General features: G+C 37.1%; 1 protein-coding gene across 1 annotated transcript in view; it reads right to left on the bottom strand.

Moving 5' to 3' along the window:
* Positions 1-1,192, bottom strand: part of fray (frayed) — a 506,360-nt gene extending 505,168 nt beyond the window's left edge. The window contains exon 1 of the mRNA XM_068362883.1: positions 1,032-1,192. The gene's annotated coding sequence lies outside the window, so the exon portion shown is untranslated. The remainder of the gene's footprint in view (positions 1-1,031) is intronic.
* Between the last annotated feature and the right edge of the window lie 6,308 nt (positions 1,193-7,500).

The raw sequence follows: 7,500 nt of genomic DNA, 5'->3' as shown, positions 1-7,500 counted from the left end.
ACAGTAACTTTTCATGGCAGTGACTTTCTTCAAGATTAAACAATGACAACGACCCGCCTAATCATACACATATACCCATGATCAGTTTTCTAGGGAAGTAGAATTGCATTTGATAAATATGCAGATATAGTCAAATGTTAAACTGGGCTGAGAAGAGAGTATTTGTAAACAATCAGAAAAGAGTAAACATAGGCTACCACCAACGATGTATTATAACAAACACCGAAAATCATTTAAGTGTAATAACAATCGTATACACAGTATCATGTACCTGTGACAATAAAAACGCTTAGGGTTATACCATCACATAAACTAAAGATCTAAAGATATATATGACTGTTAGCACGAATAAATTCTAACGTATATATGTCAGTTGACATGATAAAAACCGCATTTTTTAATTTTTCCAAGTACCCTCCCGTTAAGACACTAAAACGTATAATGATATGTAGAAATATATATAATTTACATATAAGGAGAGAAAAACGACCTAAAGATAAAATCGATAATCAGTCTTGCGCAGTTTAAAGTCAATTCTCAAATGAATTTGCAAAATCTGCCAAACTTTAAACCGCCTTGGCCTAGACCTATGTTACCGGCACAGTAAGTCATAGTTTGTCATCGTTCAGCCACACGCAACAGGTTTTAAAAGAACTTTTGAAACTTGATTACAAATATTTGTAAACGACAATAAAAACCGACTAGAGAGTGTATGTATATATTGCAATTTAAACCCATTAACCAATCACTTTTTGAAACTAGGCCTACATGTCCATGTCTATTTATGAACACAATTTTGAAATTAATGTAAAAATATTGACAAAAGAACTTTTGAAACTTGATTACAAAGATTTGTAAACAACAATAAAAACCGAATTGAGTGTATGTACACTATATATTGAAACTTAAACCCATTAACCAATCATTTTATGATACTAGGCCTACATGTCCATGTCTATTTACGAACACAATTTTGAAATTAATATAAAAATATTGACGCACATGCAAAAATATAAACATTAAATACTCACAATGGCGTGAGATGAAGGTATCTGTCCCTCTATCACTCATTAACGGCGTTGTCCCGAAGGTCTAACAAGCAATTAGAGGTGGAACAGTTGACGCCTACGCACGTACGGACGAATTGCACACACACCACCACTTTCATCCACGGCCATAGTCACACTGCCAATGCTGACTCTGAGTGACTCTCTCAGAGGGCTCAGCCAGGGTTGCCAGGTTTTCTAGATGGGAAAAGGCCAACTTCTAATCAAGAGAAGCCTTAAAAGGCCAACCCATTTGTAGAAAAAGGCCAAATATATAGTATTTAAGACCCACCTTTTTTCATATTACTGAATGCCAACCATTTTTTAAAAAGGCCAAATTTGAGGTTTTTATGGCCTGAAAAAAAGGCCAAACTTGGCAACACTGGGCTCAGCCACCTACCGACGACGGCCCGCGGTGCCCCCGCCTGGTTGAACTTGCTCCTGTTAAGGGCGCGGTTTTTCTACCATTTTTCTTTTATTTTCCCTCCACAGGAAAGTTTCCCTTCACAGCCTTCTTCATTAGGGATGGATATAGTTTGAGAGATTTCCCTTCTTCCCAGTGAGCCTTCTTTTCCGGGCGATAACTTGTCGTAGGTTAATTTAAACTTCCATCGCAATTTCGTTTTATAAACCGTAATAAAACTGTCTACGGTTTTTTTTTTCGTCCATAGGATAGTTTCCCTTCACAGCCTTCTTCATTTGGGATGATATATTGAGAGATTTCCCTTCTTCGCAGTGAGCCTTCTTTTAGTGTGATAACGATGAGCAGGGCGATAACTATCATAGGTTATTGCTCCTGTTAAGAGCGCGGTTTGTCTACGGTTTTTTCTTTTATTTTCCTTCCATAGGAAAGTTTCCCTTCATAGCATTCCTCATTTGGGATGATATGCTTTGAGAGATTTCCCTTCTTCGCAGTGAGCCTTCTTTTCAGGGCGATAACTTGTCGTAGGTTAATTTAAACTTCTAAACTTCCGTCGCAATTTCGTTTTATAAACGATAATAAAACTGTCTACGTTTTTTCTTTTATTTTCCGTCCATAGGAAAGTTTCCCTTCACAGCCTTCATCATTTGGTGTGATATGATTTGAGAGATTTCCCTTCTTCGCAGTGAGCCTTCTTTTCAGGTTGATAACTATCGTAGGTTAATTTAAACTATATTCACAATTTCGTTTTTATAAAAGATAATAAAACTGTTTTTTTTTCCGTTCATAGGAAAGTTTCCCTTCACAGCCTTCTTCATTTGGAATGATATGATTTGAGAGATTTCCCTTCTTCGCAGTGTCTTCTTTTCAGGGCGATAGCTATCATAGGTTAATTTAAACTTCCATCGCAATTTCGTTTTATAAACGGTAAACAAACTGTCTACGGTTTTTTTTTTTCTTTTTCGTCCATAGGAAAGTTTCCCTTAACAGCCTTCTTCATTCAGGATCATATAATTTGAGAGATTTCCCTTCTTCCCAGTGAGCCTTCTTTTCAGGGCGATAACTATCGTAGGTTAATTTAAACTTCCATCGCAATTTCGTTTTATAAACGGTAATAAAACTGTCTACGGTTTTTTTTTTTTCGTCCATAGGAAAGTTTCCCTTCACAGCCTTCTTCATTTGGTGTGATATGATTTGAGAGATTTCCATTCTTCCCAGTGAGCCTTCTTTTCAGGGTGATAACTATCGTAGGTTAATTTAAACTGCCATCGCAATTTCGTTTTATAAACGATAATAAAACTGTCTACGGTTTTTTTTTTCGTCCATAGGATAGTTTCCCTACACAGCATTCCGCATTTGGGATGATATGATTTGAGAAATTTCCATTCTTCCCAGTGAGCCTTCTTTTCAGGGCGATAACTATCGTAGGTTAATTTAAGCTGCAATCGCAATTTCGTTTTATAAACGGTAATAAAACTGTCTACGGTTTTTTTTTCGTCCATAGGAAAGTTCCCTTCACAGCCTTCTTCATTCAGGATCATATGATTTGAGAGATTTCCCTTCTTTGCAGTGAGCCTTCTTTTCAGGGCGATAACTATCGTAGGTTAATTTAAACTTCCATCGCAATTTCGTTTTATAAACGGTAAACAAACTGTCTACGGTTTTTTTTTTCTTTATTTTCCGTCCATAGGAAAATTTCCCTTCACAGCCTTCTTCATTTGGGATGATATGATTTGTAAAATTTCCCTTCTTCCCAGAGAGCCTTCTTTTCAGGGCGATAACTATCGTAGGTTAATTTAATCTTCCATCGCAATTTCGTTTTATAAACGATAATAAAACGGTTTTTGGGTTGAACGGACTGACATGAATTTCTCTTCATAGTTTATATATGACATATCTAATCTAACGTTATTAATTGTCTTGAAATATTTTACATTAATTATTCATTACTTCTCTTGTAGGCTATTTATTTCCTTATTTCGTTTCATCGCTGAGCTATTTTTCCCTGTTGAAGCCGTTAGTCTCATAGCATCCTGCTTTTCCGATTAGGGTTGTAGCTTAGATAATAATAATAATAATAATAATAATAATAATAATAATAATAATAATAATAATAATAATAATAATATAAAAGTTGAAAAGAATAAATCAATAATTTTTCCATATGCTTTCAAATAATTTCAAAGATATTTCTATATAAATTCACTTTTCCTTTCATTATCTTGATTGTATACCATGCCCCCGAGCATTTCTTTGATAGATGACAAGGCAAAGTTAATGGATTGCATGACAAACATTGTAATGAGTCGTTATTATTATGTTCATGGCTGGGAGAATAGTGCGTTATATTAGCTAATTGTACTATACTTCACCTTGTAATTAGCACCACTGCAAAAATAAACTCTCTCTCTCTCTCTCTCTCTCTCTCTCTCTCTCTCTCTCTCTCTCTCTCTCTCTCTCTCTCTCTCTCGTTCTTTATTTTGTGTATTTATGGTTGCTTATTTAATTTTCCATTGTATGTTTTAAAGAGACATACTATTGATAATTTAAAAACAAAATTTTATCCAATGGTAAAACTATGTCTAATAAATTTTAAATTTCCTTGAACAACTAAAAACCTAACCTAACCTACTTCTATTACGTGTAATGATGACAAAGTATATAATATATCCATTTGTCTCGTTCCGTAAGCATACACGGTAGCTGACACTAAAAAACATAATTTGGGAGATGAAAAAAAGAAATATAAGATTATTTTGCCATTGGAAATTCCAATATGCATGCGTGACTAGACCCAGGTACTACTGCATTTCAGACCGGCCTCCAAATCTGTAACTAACAGGCTTTAGACCCATTTTCTGGGTAGCAATATCGCTAGGATATTGGTTTCTCGATGGAGAGGCTCCAGATCTGAAACTAACAGCCTTTAGACCCATTTTCTGGGCAGCAATATCGCTGGGATATTGGTTTCTCGATGGAGAGGCTCCAGATCTGAAACTAACAGCCTTTAGACCCATTTTCTGGGTAGCAATATCGCTGGGATATTGGTTTCTCGATAGAGAGGCTCCAGATCTGTAACTAACAGCCTTTAGACCTATTTTCTGGGTAGCAATATCGCTAGGATATTGGTTTCTCGATAGAGAGGCTCCAGACCTGTAACTAACAGCCTTTAGACCCATTTTCTGGGTAGCAATATCGCTAGGATATTGGTCTCTCGATAGAGAGGCTCCTGATCTGTAACTAACAGCCTTTAGACCCATTATCTGGGTAGCAATATCACTAGGATATTGGTTTCTCGATAGAGAGGCTCCAGATCTGTAACTAACAGCCTGTAGACCCATTTTCTGGGTAGCAATACCGCTGGGGTATTGGTTTCTCGGTAGAGAGGCTCCAGACCTGTAACTGACAGCCTGTAGACCCATTTTCTGGGTAGCAATACCGCTGGGGTATTGGATTCTCGGTAGAGAGGCTCCAGACCTGTAACTGACAGCCTGTAGACCCATTTTCTGGGTAGCAATACCGCTAGGATATTGGTTTCTCGATAGAGGCTCCAGATCGGTAACTAACAGCCTCTAGACCCATTTACTGGGTAGCAATGTCGCTGGGATATTGGTTTCTCGATGGAGAGGCTCCAGATCGGTAACTAACAGCCTCTAGACCCATTTACTAGGTAGCAATGTCGCTGGGATATTGGTTTCTCGATGGAGAGGCTCCAGATCGGTAACTAACAGCCTCTAGACCCATTTACTGGGTAGCAATGTCGCTGGGATATTGGTTTCTCGATGGAGAGGCTCCAGATCGGTAACTAACAGCCTCTAGACCCATTTACTAGGTAGCAATGTCGCTGGGATATTGGTTTTTCGATAGAGAGGCTCCAGATCGGTAACTAACAGCCTCTAGATCCATTTTATGGGTAGCAATATCGCTGGGATCTTGGTTTCTCGATAGAGAGGCTCCAGATCGGTAACTAACAGCCTCTAGATCCATTTTATGGGTAGCAATATCGCTGGGATCTTGGTTTCTCGATAGAGAGGCTCCAGATCGGTAACTAACAGCCTCTAGATCCATTTTATGGGTAGCAATATCGCTGGGATCATGGTTTCTCGATAGAGAGGCTCCAGATCGGTAACTAACAGCCTCTAGATCCATTTTATGGGTAGCAATATCGCTAGGATCTTGGTTTCTCGATAGAGAGGCTCCAGATCGATAACTAACAGTCTTTAGACACATTTTCTGGGTAGCAATATCGCTAGGATATTGGTTGCTCGATAGGGAGGCTCCAGGTCTTTAACTAACAGCCTTTCTGGGTAGCAATATTGCTAGGATATTAGTTTCTCGATAGAGAGGCTGTGTCGTGTGTAGCTGTCGTCTGGATCTGAAGCCTCAGCCATTTGACCTCAGTTTGTTTGTTTGTTGAATAAGCAACAAAGTGTGTCGAATATACTTAGCCATCTCTTTCCAAGTGGAGATAAAGCTTGTGTATCGACATGATCAGCAGAGCTTTACTAGTCAAGTTCATCCAGCCATACCATGTTGCTTTGCTGTGAGCGATCAGACTAGTCTCCTACCATGATCATCACCATCCGCTGTGGCCAGCGTGGTGATGAAAACTGGCCAAACCCCAGTAATGTCTGGGGCCTTGGTACTGCTTTTCTCTAGAAACGGCTGTTGTTGTTGTTGTTGTTGTCGTATACTTAACTGTATAAATCAAAGTAGAATAAGTATACTGTTTGGCATATTATCTGGTCTTGATTTCAAGACCAGATACAATTATGATAAAATTCGGTTATCCACAACTAACAGATAACCTACATCTCTCTCTCTCTCTCTCTCTCTCTCTCTCTCTCTCTCTCTCTCTCTCTCTGTGTGCTCATTCTTGTGAAATGAATACACCCGCGAGATATTTTCCCAGAATATAATGTTACTATCAACAAATAAGGAAGAAAAATTATTTACAATATGAATATTAATTTCGCGGTTAATAGTAAATAGTTAATAGTTAATAGTAAATGGAAAGTTTTGAACAAAGGATTTTAAATTTTATCCATAAACATTCCATACGTATTATTACTGTAGACAGATTTTAGAACATAAAACAACAAAGTAAAACCATTGATTAAACCATCTCGAAGAGCATAGAAAATGTGACACGTTTTCTTTTTACATTTCACCGTATTTATAGAATAAGTTTCCATTTTCTATAAAGGAATCAAACATGAATTTCCGAACAAGAAAAGTAACAGCATAAGAAAAGTAAATTATATCTTTCTAAGGCTAACTATAGTCAATTTCTTTTAGCGAGGCATATTTGCACCGACTCGCAGCGATACCCTTTTAGCTCGGAAAAGTTTCCTGATCGCTGATTGGTTGGACAGGATAATTCTAACCAATCAGCGATCAGGAAACTTTTGCGAGCTAAAAGGGCACCGCTGCGAGTCGGTGCAAATCTGCCTCGCTAAAAGAAATGGACTATAGTTGTTATATATTACTTTTTTAATCATCTGTTCTTAAAAAAAAATCCAAAGTGAAATGAGGATAAATATAATTTTACTGTAAATGTGCAATATATAAAAAGACTAAGAATAATATCATTATGAAACCTAGAGCCAAGAAAACTAACATGAGGATTTTATATTAGTTGGAATTTGTCGCGCAATACTTCCTAAGAAAAAAAAATGCAGTACATAATGAGGTTTTTAAACAAAAAAGGTTTATAGTTTGATATAATAACTGTATATATTTACTTTGGCAAGAATAAATGATTTGATTAGTTCTTACGTGAAATTATTAAACAAGAGGCTATAGCCTCTTGTTTAATAAAATCATGAAGACTGACCAGCCTGTCCCTGATGTATCACACTCAAGCAAGATTTACATGAAATCTCTAGCAGACTGGAATGGGATTTTGAGTGATCTTTTCGGCTTAAATTGGTCACAATTATATAGTAGTGCTGATCTTGTTGTCCCTTATTATTATTATCATTAATCATGCAAACATTAATTTAGACGGGTGTTAGAATACATTAACAAGCA

This window comes from Palaemon carinicauda, chromosome 39 (genome assembly GCF_036898095.1).
Source record: "Palaemon carinicauda isolate YSFRI2023 chromosome 39, ASM3689809v2, whole genome shotgun sequence".
In the NCBI taxonomy this organism is placed as follows: domain Eukaryota; kingdom Metazoa; phylum Arthropoda; class Malacostraca; order Decapoda; family Palaemonidae; genus Palaemon; species Palaemon carinicauda.
The sequence above is the reverse complement of the archived record's forward strand: the minus strand, read 5'-3'. Positions and strand labels throughout refer to the sequence as shown.